This window comes from Abramis brama (assembly GCF_963993115.1).
Source record: "Abramis brama genome assembly, chromosome: 23".
Taxonomy (NCBI): Eukaryota; Metazoa; Chordata; class Actinopteri; order Cypriniformes; family Leuciscidae; genus Abramis; species Abramis brama.
In genome coordinates this window covers 26,237,060-26,250,801 of record NC_139985.1, presented here as the reverse complement: position 1 = coordinate 26,250,801, position 13,742 = coordinate 26,237,060, and the positions used below count along the sequence as shown (strand labels likewise).

Below are 13,742 nucleotides of genomic sequence, written 5' to 3'. Positions count from 1 at the left end.
CATAAAATTGTGCTTAAAGGAAGCACATATTGACTAGAAGTGGTATGTTGGCCTAAACACTGCCAGGCCACTTTTTTCTTGCATAGACACAAATCACACACACACACACACATGCACAAATTACACACACTTAACAGTTGGCAGTGCCGGTTTGTGCTGGGCAGGGTTGTAGAATCACAGTGATCAGGCATGACAAGGCATGCAGTCTTATCCCACAGCAGCATGTAGAGGAGGCTTAGTGTGTGTGTGTATGTGTGTGTGTGTGTGTGCGTGTGCGTGTGTGCGTGGAAGACGAGTAAAGCGAGATCTCGCCGTCTGTCGTTGGATCTGTGTGGTAAGAGATGGGAATATGTTGAATGGTGAAATCTTGACTTTGGACCGATCAGTGTGGATTTAGAGTTGCTTCCTGGCAGGATGGGCTGCAGCAGAGAAACACTCCTGACAGAATAATCACCCTGAGGCTTAACACATACACACATCCTCACATCTCATCGCTGCAATGATAAGTTAAGCGCAACACACACGCATATGCACACACATACATGTGCAGAGGCATACACACGCATGCTGAGGTGAAGAGATGACAGAGATGTTGTGCGTTCATATGTGTGTTTGTGTGTGTGTTCATCTATATGATCTCCACAACAAAATATCTTTGGAGTCGGTGCTAATCTCGTATGCGTTGATCCGTCCTCCTATCCTTTCTTTCTTCCATTTCTCTCTCCACACAGATTAATAAGACTCGGGCAGCGGCTCTGGCGTATGCTAATGGGCCTAGTGCGATTCAGCAGATCATAAAACTCAGATATTCCTTCTTATATAAGGCGTGCAGACGTGAAGTGTGAGATGTTAAAGGCTTGTGTGGACTGCAGCAAGAAGAAGGCATGAAAAAATTAACCGCAAGTCACAAAGCTCTGAATCTAAATCTGAAAAATGAATCTGCCTGGATGCAGACATGCAAAAAAAAACAAAAAAAAAACAGCCTTCATATACACTAGGGTGACCAGACGTCCCATTTCTTTCTTCTGTGGAACGCAAAAAAAAAAATGTGGACAAAAACAATTCTTCAGAGACATTCTTCAGAATGTCTTTATTTGTGTTCCACCGAAGAAAGTGAGTCATACAGGTTTGGGACAACATACAACATTTTTGGGTGAACTATCACTTTAAAATAAGTATCCTCAGTGTCCTTCTGGGATCATTTGTGGTTCAAATGGCTGAACAACAACCGAATTTCCAGTGAAGAGCTGTAAGATCCCTTTCCCCACAACAAGTGCTTTCACAGTTGATTTTCTGTCAGCCACTGACGTAAATCGGTCATTGGAGATCACATATGATGTTTTATTAACAAAGTTTGGGAGGAACACGTTCAGATAATCTATCAGCGTGAGAGGAGGCATATACAGTGCTGGTCAGAATTATTTGCCCCCTTGGTAAATATGATCAAAGATGGCTGTAAAAAATAAATCTGCATTTTTAATCCTTATGACATTTTATTTTTTTAAAAAATGCAAAAATCTAACCTTTCATTGAAGTAAAATAATTGAAAGTGGGGGGAAATCACATTATGAAAAACATGTTTTTCTCCAAAACACGTTGGGAACAATTATTTGCCCCCTTTTATTAAATACTTTTTGCAACCTCCTTTTTCCAAGATAACGGCTCTGAGTCTTCTTCTATAATGCCTGATGAGTTTGGAGAACACCTGACAAGAGATCAGAGACCATTCCTCCATACAGAATCTCTCCAGATCCTTCAGATTCCCAGATCCATGTTGGCGCTTCTTCTCTTCAGTTCAGCCCACTCATTTTCTAAAGGGTTCAGGTCAGGGACTGCGATGGCCATTGCAGATGCTTGGTTTTGTGCTCAGTTTTGTTTTGATTTTGATGTTTGTTTTTGGATCACTGTCCTGTTGGAAGATCCAAACATGGCCCATTATAAGAGGTTGTCAGGTTTTGATTTTTTACCTGTTGTTATTTGATCGAATTCATGATGCCATGTATCTGAACAAGATGTCCAGGACCTCTGGCAGAAAATTAGGCCCACAGCATTAAAGATACAGCAGATTATTTCATTTTACACATGGGGTACTTTTTTTATCCCTGTATGAACCAAACCCATATTAAGTATTTGCTGCCAAAAAGCTCTTTTTTTTGTTTCATCTGTCCATAGAGCATTTGAAAAGTAACCGACACTACTGGAACTTCAAACGGGACGGGTTCTATGATCAGATGAAACTGAATGAAACAAAAAATTAGCTTTTTTGGCAGCAAACACTTAATATGGGTTTGGTTCATACAGGGATAAAAAAGTACCCCATGTAGATACTCTGCTGTATCTTTAATGCTGTGGGCCTAATTTTCTGCCAGAGGTCCTGGACAAATATGCATGAAACTACAATTTATAACAAAACAAAAAAATATTTTAATAAAATAAAAGATATAATTTGGAACTACTGTTATTCATATAATTACTTTAGACAACAGCCAAAACAGCCATGAGCGTCTACAAAGGTATCATGATATCTGTGAAATCATTTTAAGTTTTTTTTTTCCTGTTTACATGGGGGTTTTTTTTCTTTTTCTTTTTTTTCACACACTGCATGTTGGTTGCACCACATGACTTAAAGTTGGTGGAATAAAGTTGTTTTTATTTTAACAAAATTCTTTACTGATGTTTCGATATATATATATATATATATATATATATATATATATATATATATATATATTATTTTTTTCTTGATTGTGATATTAAGACAGTTGCTATCAGCCTGATATTACTGACTTATCTGAAATTATCATAATGAATTTTAATTCACAATTTTTTATTTTTTTTTAAATTATGTATTTAAGTCAGCATATGTACATATAGTTAAATGATCTAGCCGAAAAACGAACAACTTAATGCCACATATATGAACATTCACAATCTACAGTCTTTCTCTTATGGGAAAACAGAGCAAAAGTATTGATTAAAAAAGAAAAGCTCTGTATTAATTCCCACCCAAGCTTCCTGTTTCAAAAGGAAGTACATCAACACAGGAAAGAAAACTGTGCTCGTTGAGCCATTTAATGGTGTCTTCTCTGAAGTTTAATCTGGTTTCCCTAATAATCAGGCTCACAGCCACAGAAAAACATGATGCTGTTGTGCCCCCTCCTGCTTTACAGTATCTGAATGGCCTATCTTATTGCCCCACAGTATAGTGGTGGTTTTCTGTGCGAGAGCTGTTGGGTAACTGGAGACACTGCGCTCTCTTTCTGTGTTTTTGCAGGCTTTTACAGGTGCTCTGATTAGATTTGATGGGCCATTTGAATGTGCTGAGCACAGCCGGACTCCTCCTGTTTCTGTCTGATAAGAAGCAGAGGTTGCTTTCAGAAGGCGGCATTTCCGCGACATTAGCTCCGCAGCGCTAATGGGCTTCGTCAGTGTAACAACAGGTGTTTATGCAGGGATGATAATTTCACTGTTGCTCTCTCAGAGAGTTGTGGTATTATCTGACCTTGATTAATAAACTGAGAGATAGTGAGATGGAGATGGAGGCATAGTGATGGAGGAAGAGTGGCATAGGCACATTTAAAGCTGTGCAGTTATAGGGATAGAAATTCTGTCATCATTTATTGACCCGCATTTTGTTGTGTGGAAGACAACAGTAGAAGTTTCTTCAGAATGTTCGCACTGACCAGTGACCACACTTTCAGAATCACCAGGAGGTCAAGCTCCAAAAATGACAAAAAAAGCAACATATACCCCACTGTTCAAAATTTTAGGGTCAGTAAGATTGTGCATTACATTGATAACAAGTGGCAGTAAAGACCTTTACACTGTTAAAAAATCATATAATTCAATTTCAAATAAATGCTGTTCTTTTGAACTTTCTATTCAGCAAAGAATCCTGATTGAGAAATGTATTCCAACAAAAAAAATATTAAGCAGCACAACTGTTTTCAACCCTGATAATATTAAAAACTGGAAGTTTAAATATTAAAGACTGGAGTAATGATGCTGAAAATTCAGCTTTGAATACAGGAATTCATTACATTTGATAATATATTAAAATAAAACTCATATTTACATTTTTTACTGTATTTTTGATCAAATAAATGCCGCCTTTGTGAGCATACTTCAAAAACATAAAAAAATCCCAAACTTTTGAATGCTAGTGTGCTGTAAGTACCATAAAGGTGGTTCCCATTCAGTCAGTCACATTCGACGTTATGTCGGACAGACGTCATGGGGTCTTGTCCGGGAGCCCAATCACCTCCAAGTGGTAAAAAAACGAGCCAATGAGATTTGCATGCCGAGGCTCAACCACCCGGACATACGGGTATATATAGGACCTGCATTACTCACTTCATAGTTTGCTTCGAAGCAGAGCTGTTGTACAGCGATCGCTCATTCCATTCACCTTTCAAGAGAAAGAGTACATTTCTAGAAGCACAAAGAGCAGACAGCAGTTTTGATTGCTAACTAAGAGACCTTCTCCAAAAACAGCAATTTTGCTATTGCCTGCAGCTCGTTGTGGGATCTCTCTGCCAGTGAGAAGGCGCATCCAGCGGTGTCTCGCATCCGGGAGAGTGCAACGTTTCACCCCTCTGCGCCTCGGCGTTCAGAGCAGTTTCCCTAAAAGAGCAAACATGGGCGGTCAGCATCTTTTTTAAGATGTCTTTATGGATGCAGTTATTTGACTTCATCTGACGGCCACAATCGCTGTCTCTAATGCCTGGGCAAGCAGCATTCTGAGAGAGCGTTTGTGGATGGTGCATGCTCTTACTGCAAGAGCATGCCCATGTTGGCATTGCGGTCGTGATGCTCCTTCTTCAATACGGAGTCATGAGTCCCCTCCGCTGCTACCCAGTCCCCCGCCACTTCTTGTAGTTGAGCCGCGGGTCTGGTTAGCACTCTGGCAGATCTGAGGGTTACAGTGGGGGCTTCTTTGTCGGGTCCACCCCCACGAACCTCCCATTCCTCTAGCATGCCATGTGCCATCGAGTTGTCGAATGTTGGTGCAGGTCCCTCACGTGAGGCACCTTGTGTCTCATACGGCATTCCGTATGAGGATCGGATGTCGATCGCTGCATCGGGGAGTGGGCTTTTGTCCTCTGGAGAGGATGAGGAAGCTGAGCTGACCCCCTCCAGGGTGTTTCAGATTCAGAGTTGATGGCCATGCTTTCCCGGGCTGCCACAGGCATCGGGCTCGAGTGGAACTCTGGACCTGGCTGGACATCGACAAAGTTTGCTTTCTCAAGGCCCCCATCTCCCAGGCTGGCTTTCGGCAACACTGTCGAGGACTTTGCCCAGCAGTTCTCGGCAGTCCAGAAGCAGACGGAGGCCACAAAGCACATCGTGCCCCGGCGTGACACTACCAGCAAGCCATCGTGGGCTCCGGCCGAGATGAAGGTGGAATTTTACAGTCCGTACTTCATAGTACCCCAGAAGAGTGGGGGGTTATGGCCAATCTTGTATCTGCTTGTCTTGAACAAGCTTCAAAAGCTCCCGTTCAAGATGCTCATGCAGAAATGCATCCTTATGTGCGTTCGCTCTCAGGATTGGTTTGCAGTGATCAACCTGAAGGACGCGTACTTCCATGTCTCAAATTTACCTTGACACAGACCGCAACTTTGCTTTGCGTTCGAGGTTCGAGCATATCAGTACAAGGTCCTCCACTTTGGGCTGTCCCTGTCTCCCCGTGTCTTTACCAAAGTCGCGGAAGCTGCCCTTGCCTCGTTCAGGGAGGCAGAAGACAGCGATTCCACTGAAGCAATTTCAGAGGCTCTTGCAGAGGCATTTGCAAACGCGGTCACGCCGCTCGGATTGATGCATATGAGACCGCTTCAGAAGATCATCACCATCACACAGAGCTGTCGCCAAACATTCAGCCCATTGGTTGGACCTTGCCTTTCAATGGGCCGGAGTGCCCCTAGAACAAGTGTCCAGGCATGTTGTTGTCACAACCGATGTCTCCACCTCTGGCTGGGGTGCCGTTTGCAATGGGCATGCTGCCTAGGGCTCCTGGACAGGACCTCCACTGCAGTGGCATATCAGTTGCCTCAAGTTGCTAGCAGTACTCCTTGCCCTGTGCCGGTTCCAACTGCTGCTGCACGGTAAGCATGTACTAGTCTGAATGGACAACACATTGATCGTAGCGTACATCAACTGTCAAGGTGGTCTATGCTCCAGTTGCATGTCGCAACTTGCCCGCCATCTCCTCTGGAGTCAGCAGCGGCTCAAGTCGCTGCACACTATTTATATTCTGGGTGAGCTAAATCGTGCGGCCAATGCGCTCTCACAACAGCTCATGTTCCCAGGAGAATGGAGACTCCATCCCCAGGTAGACCTGTTTGCCTCCCAGGAGTCTGGCCACTGCCAGTTGTTCTATTCCCTGACCGATGGGACCCTCAGGACGGATGCACTGGCACACAGCTGGCCCTACACAATTATGCGTTTCCACCAGTGATCCTTCTCGCACAGACACTGTGCAAGGTCAGGGAGGACAAAGAGCGTCTTGTTAGTTGCACCGTACTGGCCCAATCGAACCTGGTTCCCAGAACTGATGCTCCTCATGACAGCCCCTCCTTGGCTGTAATGTGCGGGAAGACTGGCTCTGTGTCTTTATTGCTGTGCCATTCCCCTCCAACAGGGGGATATGAAAGCCTACTTGCTCTTCAGGTGAGTTCCCCACTTGGCGAACCCTGAGTTGAGTTCCTCCAGCATCCTTTGGCAGTCAGGCGCAGCGGAGAAGTCTGACACCAGGCCCAGTACTCTTGTGAATGCCCAGCCGATCAGCCCTTGTTTTGGGATAGATCCCCATATGTGTTCCCTTTTCGGCAATCCCATATGTTTATTGTCCACGATACAGTTTCCCTCACGGTAAACCCGTGTCTTTCCCTGGGCGGTGCTGCTCTGCCCGGTCTCTGCACCATTAGCAGCTCCTCCCTGGCTGGGTAGGACATACCGCGGATATCTTCCATATGTAGCACTGCTCCACGGGTCAGTCCAAATGTGTAACCTCCACACGTTACCTCCCTTCGGGCAGGGTGAGGTGTCCGTTGCGTTCTCCTCCTTTGGGATTGGGAACACTTCCTGAGCGTTATGGTCATGGCTGAGAAACGATGAAAATTGAGTTCCGAAGCACTCTTCCCTGGGGTAGGAATAGCAGCTTCGACCATCCCCAGAGTAAACCCTGTCCCTTCCAACCCCTTCGGTATGGAGGACTACCTCCTTGGAATTCATGGGGAGCTGGGTAGATTACGAAATTGTAAGAGCAGTTGCCAAAAGGGTTAGCCGTAACTTGCCAGCATCTGTATCTCCAACACTCGTAACACAGTTCAGTGGCAATGGCACTTTCCAATGGACCCCATAGGGACGTAATGTTGAACGTGACTGACTGAATGGGAACGTCTAGGTTACCAATGTAACCATGTACCTTTAAATACGGTGTGTCAAGATGCATGAATCCAGGTTTGAACATCATTTGAAATTTTACATCAAACTTGGCACAACATACTGTACCTTATGAGCCCACATGTGGTGGTGTGAATTAATTAGTTTGAGATCTAATTAATGTCAGATTATTGCTGTAAATATTCTATATTTTTGTTCTCTATTGTTTTGCTGTATATACAGATGTGTGATTAAATCATGGCTCCCTCTTACATCATACTCTAGAGAACTAGAGCACATTCAAACCTGCGCACTCTTCGAAAAATGCTTTCAAAAGATGTAGAATGAAATTTGCACATATATATATGAAATGAAAGATATAGGTTGCATTGCATGTTAGCTTGCTTGTTTTGCTCAAGAGCATGATCTATTGAACTCCATGTCTCACTAAAAATATATGCTTGTAATCACAGGCCGAGAGCTGTTTGCGAATGCGAACCATGGTTTTGGGAAACATATAATCATTGAACTCAAGATCAAAGACTGCAATAGGAGAGAAAGCAGCATCAGAACTGGTAAGATCATTTAGTCTTACTACTTAAATGAAGATGATTGTGTGTTGAGCGTCTTGCGATGCCGAAGTTTCAGTTTCATTTATGGCAGTTTGCACGTCGGTTTGCTGAAGAGATACTCAGCTACTCATCTGCGCCGAGGTGTGATGTAGTAACACCGTCATATCTGGCAAAACCATGTCATACAGCCTATAACACACTCTCACACATTTACTTTTTACCATATTGGGAGGAGTAAAATTTAAGTTTGTGGTTTCAACAACCAGATGCATTTACACGTGTCCAGTTTTGTCTGGAATGCATCTCAGACCACCTCCTGAAGTGGTTTGAGTGATCGGATTTAAATCCATCTCGAAAGTGTTTCATAGGGCATTTACACATGGTCTTTTGACGATCGGATAGCTACCCGATCAGAGAAAACGCATGAAGTGGCCAGGTGTAAACAAGCCCAGTAATTCCACTTGATGACGCAAGTTGTGCTAAAATTACACATTTCAGCTTCAAGCTACTTTCTGCTATCAAAGCTTGCCATTATCTATTGCTCCTGTCCTTGTAGAGATTTCTCATCCTTTTTCCTTCCAGGGAAAGACTTTTCAGCGCACACACACGCGTAGCGACGACCTTTGCTCCCTGGTAAAGCTGCTAATAAGCTTAAATTAGTGTCTAACAACTTGGAAACATCAAGTGCTTGACTGCTCAACAATAATGACATCTGCTTCACGCAATTCAATTAGTGCCACAAACACTAGCAAAAAAAAAGGTCTTCAGAGATAGAGGGAAAGAGAGAAGGAGAGAACGACAACGAGAGGGAGCCTCAAGGGCCTTGTTTGTCAGTGCATTTGTGTGCGTGTGTGTGTGCGTGTTTGTCATTGTGTTACCTACTGCTTTGGCTGGAAACTGTCACTGTCTGTGTCTAATCAGATTGTGAGAGCACCAGTGGCTAATGCAGACTGCTGCCATCAAGTTGCCCATTTAAAGCACAAATGATCTGATTGCTGGAGTTTATTAGAAAATGGAGAGGCGAGGCTTACAGTGTTGCCTCCAGCCTCTCTCTCTCTCCCTTTATCTCTCTCTTTCCCTCTCCTCCCTCTTTCTCTGGGAGAGAAGGGAAGTTGTACGGCCTTTACCTATTTAGTTCCATTATCAGTACTTTAGGTTAGAGATGTTTTAATGTTTTAATGTGATTTCGGTCCATGGACGGAAGTACCTGATCACTTCCTCTCAGTCTGATTAAAGGCACATACACATATCAGGTAGCGCCACCACTGTGACCTCCACACACCGATGGTGTAACGGAGTAAAAACAGAAATCACGAGCACGTCATTTTTAATTTTATTACAGTTTTTCCCACAGGACCTTACAGTAATTGAACAAATGTCAAATTCTCTCCCATAATAATCTGAAAAGCTGCTAGAAGCATTAAAGGGATTTTCAAATTTTACAAAACAAAACTACTTTTTTGGCTGCATAATACTCCTAATTTTAACATACATCACTTTTTATAGTTTGCTAACTACCAGTGTCCCAGTGAGTAGCAGGAGTAGCAGACACTTGTTTTTTGCCTTTTCCCCTGTCACATATTTTAGTAATCATCATAATTTAGGTATCATTTGAACACGTAAACACTCAAAATTCTTTCTGCAAAAAAAAAAAACGTTTTGAAATTGGACATTGCGTTATAATGGAAACGGTACTTTAAAACCTTTAAGTCATCAAAAAAAAAATGAACGTCATCTTTAAAAAACACAACTTGGTTAGACATACGGTTAGAAATAAAATATATTTGAAAAAATGTGTGTGTGTGTGTGTGGCATAAAATAACTGATTTGAACTAGTGTCGTCCGCTTTTTTATTATTATTTGGGCTTTTGGCTTTTTTTCCAACCAGAATTATTTGTAATCCAATAATTTGAAACAGCACGCTTAAAATGTCCCTACCATCTGACTGATATTCCTGCGATATCAAGTCAAGTGAAATGTATTTGTATAGCACTTTTCACGATACACATCATTTTAAAACAACTTAACAGGAAATCATTCTGTTACTATGTGACAGTGCTTTACCATTGTCAGGCTTTAGGGCAAAACGTAATGATGATACGATTTCAGATAATTTTAGATCTACTAAAGCAAGCTATATACTGCTGTCTAGCATTGTCTACTAGGGCAAATGTCTATAAGTTCAAAGATTGATATAGAGATTTATATTTTGGTCTTATTTTTTTTAAGTGAGAAAAAGAAATTCTCAAAAAGTATTGCTGAAAATATGATCGTTGTCGCAAGTGAAAATTCTGAAAAAGTCTGAAAAGTCATTTGAGTCGGGTACATTCCTAAGCATTCAAAAGTCATTAAGTTGAGATAATAGTCGATTTTGTTCTACGTTGTAAGTGAGAGCATGCAATTCTCAAATGAAAATACGACTGCATGGTTGTCAAGTAAAAAAAAGCCTAGTTTAACATTTTCCAAATTGAATTATCGGTCAATTAAGTGACGATGTGGATGACCAGGCAACAACTCAGTCTCATGTTGAGCTTGTAATAATTTGTTAAACAGATGGATAACTCATACAATATGGTTGGTTTGTACACAATGTACAACATTTACTTACAGTGAGGAAAAATCTAACAGCCCAACCTAATTTGTCACCTTATCACATTCCAGCAATGCATTTTCCTAAGCATAACCCCTAAACCTAACCTAGATGCTACTTTTGGATCTTACCACACCATTTTCTGCTGGTTTCCCTAAAACTGGACAAAAAGTATAATAAATGTCAATCACTATTGACTCTTTACAATCTGTTGTATTTATACTGAACTTTTTGTCTTTTTTGAAGCATTTTCAGTTCTCAGTTCTTTCCCAGTTAAGGGAAAGTAATAGAAAAACTCCCCTACGCGATATCCATTTTGTCAATCCGATCACAAGTGAACAACTTTAAATACAGATGTAAACGGGGTCTAAAAGGTTTTGAGCTTGTCCACTTTCGACCACTTCCAGAGGTAGTCGAACTCATTTGACCGGATTGTTTTCATAGTGTAAACGCTCATGTGGGCGAATGTGTTCAAAAGACCGTCTACTGACCTAATGTGTGAACATTATGAGAAGTGCACTAGCCAGACAATGTTTTCTCACCATTCCTGATTTCTAACACACACTCACAGTGTTCGGCTGATCTTGCAGCTGTCAGAGCAGAAACTAAAGCTGCTGCTCTCTGTGTGTTTTTCCATCATCTCCAGTCGCGTTCATATGTAAATTGCGTGAGCTTATTTTGTCCATTAGATTGAAAGATCTGAAAAAAACCATACATTTATCCGCCCATAGACCCTCACCTCGAAGAAATCAGGACAGGAGTGGTTGAAAATGGACAAAAGAGACAGAGTAAAGCACAAGGTGTAAACGGATATGAGTCTCCCTCGTCCACTTGTGATCCGATTGACCAAAACGCATCTTAATAAACAGGGCCTTAGACACTAGGCCTACTATTTATCGCAGTCTGAAATCCATTTGGTTTTAGTAAAATGTAATAATATAATGACATAAGCAACTGTCTGGCCATATACTTTGATGACTTTGGTGTTCAATTATTTAAAATCCTTTTTTTTTCTTTTCTCTCATTTTCAGAAAATTTATGGTTTTGGACATACAAGGTTTCTGCTCAACAGCCACATATTTCAGAAGCTGTGGACAGTTAACATCCAAACACAACTATTTTGTTGTCTTTTGGGCTAAAACATCTGTTCTGGGTCCTACTCTGCTATGCAATTAGGACTTAACAACTCTCACTGACAAAAGAACATCAGTCAGCATGGAAGGACTGCTCTTTGGACATGAAGAAATGTAAGCTTGCTCCATCATGGCAGCTTTTGTGTGAGTGAGTGAGAGACTCTACATGTGTGTATTTGTCATCCTCGGCGACCTTGGAGAGATCCTGGGACAATGAGCACCTTTATTCCCAGCAGTCCGCCGCTAACACCACATCATCACGATGCCAGGTGGAGTAATGAAGTGTTTTCTTTGGAAGCGAATGAAAGACCTCAGCTATTTTTGTAATCCGTGCTGTGCCACATCATTGTGAGGAAAATGAAAAGAAATTTTTGTTTTTTAGCAATTGTGTTAAAACAGCACATATAAATATCCACAAGTGTATATTTAGAGCTACCATGGATTTAGTTGGTCAGGCACTTGTTTGCTGGGAGAGAGTCTTCCCATAATGCACTGTGTGTAAAACCTGTTATGTGATGGTTGTTTTTATCCTCATCAGTCATTTATGTGTTTACACGTGTGCATGTTTGTGTGTGTCTATATGTGTGTGTATATGCCACACTGTCCCTTTATAACTACCCATCACACCCCCCTCACCCCGCCTCCTGATCTTTATCAACACCCTGATTTTATTTGGCAGTCTCGGCTAATCAGAGTCCAACATCTGGGCAGTTACCATGGTTACAGGACAGCCGGGGTGTGCAAGAGAATGGTAGGCGATCGACAACCGTGTCCCCAGAGAGAGAGAGATGGAGAAGGAAAGTGCAACTGATGGACAAAGGTTAAAAACACATACACATAAACATTCCCATTTACAAAGCTTTATGTGGACGTCTACTGCTTTTATATCAAGCTAAAAAGAAAACTTTATGGATTTGTAGAACCAAAAAACAACATTATTTAGTTACCAACCGTGGCTCATTGGAAAAACGTGCCTGTGGCGACCTTTCTGCAAAATGATATTACGGTGCTTATTTTGTGTCGCTTTCAAAGTCAAATGTCCAGTAATGGCACTAAAAGCACATTCATTTGATCCAAAACAGATGGACGTTACTGGCAACGATTTTTACGTTGTTTGTCGAACGTATTGCAGTTGGTTTGAAATGAAATATCTGGTGAGTGGCGCTAAAAGTTTAAGCTAACACTAAACCTAACCATTAGTGACAACAAAAACAAGCGTGAGATAAAAACACATTTACTGAAGCAAAAAAAACTCTTTTTAAATTTGCAAAAAAAACTCTTTTATCATGACTAGTATTTTTACGGGACTCCTACCCGAGCGCAGTGTTGTACCAGATGAGCTATCGAGCAAGTTTACTATGCCACAAAAGACATAGGCCTACAAATGGAGCTGATTATGTGATGCAAACATTGAAATCACAATGCACAAATCATGCACTATGGTAAAATGTTTTGAGGACATAAGTATTTGTGAAATTTGTGTGAACAGGAATGAAAGTTGCTGCCTCTAGCGATCATTTCAACTGGAAACTGCAGTGAATTGTATTTACAGGTACGTTTTTTGTGGTTTTGCGAAAATGTAGGTAGAGGCATGTTTTTTTTCCAATGATCATATTTATTTATGATTTGATTTTCCAGTTGAGGGTGACTCCAGTGGGATGTTTTGTTAGATTTAGCTTCACTCTTCCGGGGACAAAAGTATAGCTAAGTAAACCCACACACCACACAGGATGACCTGTAACTTGGGTTACCTCATTCCCCTTGAGCCAAACACCCCACCCATACAACACACACCCATGGGAAAGGGTGCGGTAGGCAGGCACCGTGTGTACGCGTGTGTGTTTGTGCTTTTATGTGTGTCCGACAGGCTCTTTGCTTAGCATGGGTCACTAAAATGTCTGTATCCCAGCAAGCAATAGCCGTCATTTCACCATATATACCCAATATAGTCCTGCTATGAGTACCCCACTTCTAGCCAAAATAACCTTGAATTTGGTTACATTCATTTTTGCCAAAATAACTTGCGAGATGTATGATATTCCATCATGTAAGCAAAGTCAACAG

The 13,742-nt window shown here is 41.7% G+C and overlaps 1 long non-coding RNA gene across 2 annotated transcripts; it reads left to right on the top strand.

The window, feature by feature from the left end:
• Positions 1–285: 285 nt before the first annotated feature.
• LOC311074162 lies at positions 286–12,915 on the top strand. Of its 2 annotated transcripts, XR_014604251.1 has the most exons (4): positions 286–334; positions 7,857–7,958; positions 11,577–11,792; positions 12,358–12,915. It is a non-coding gene; the product is annotated as an uncharacterized lncRNA (long non-coding RNA). The 2 variants fall into 2 exon arrangements; XR_014604252.1 differs by having other exon boundaries at positions 11,577–12,915.
• Positions 12,916–13,742: the final 827 nt, after the last annotated feature.